Raw genomic sequence first — 422 nt, forward strand, 5'->3', positions numbered from 1 at the left:
GGTCCTAGGACTCAGCACGCTGGCCCTTCTCGTGGACTGTTTGGGTGATTTTGGCCCACGGGGGCTGTCTGTTCGGTACACACAGGATGTCCGTGGCTGTCCGCCAGCACACACAGGACGTCCGTGGCTGTCCGTGTGTGTCCGTGTGTGCCCGTCAGCACACACATGACGTCCGTGGCTGTCTGTCTGTGTCCGTGTGTGTCCATCAGCACACACAGGACGTCTGTGGCTGTCCATCAGTACACATATCAGCACGCTGGTCCTTGGACTCAGCACGCTGGCCCTTCCCGTGGACTGTTCGGGTGATTTTGGCCCACGTGGGCTGTCTGTTCAGTATACACAGGACGTCCGTGTGTTTCCTTCAGCACACACAGGACGTCTGTGGCTGTCTGTGTGTGTCTGTGTGTGTCCAGCAGCACACA

The sequence above is a fragment of the Brassica napus genome, unplaced genomic scaffold, assembly GCF_020379485.1.
Source record: "Brassica napus cultivar Da-Ae unplaced genomic scaffold, Da-Ae ScsIHWf_1200;HRSCAF=1717, whole genome shotgun sequence".
NCBI classification, from domain to species: Eukaryota; Viridiplantae; Streptophyta; class Magnoliopsida; order Brassicales; family Brassicaceae; genus Brassica; species Brassica napus.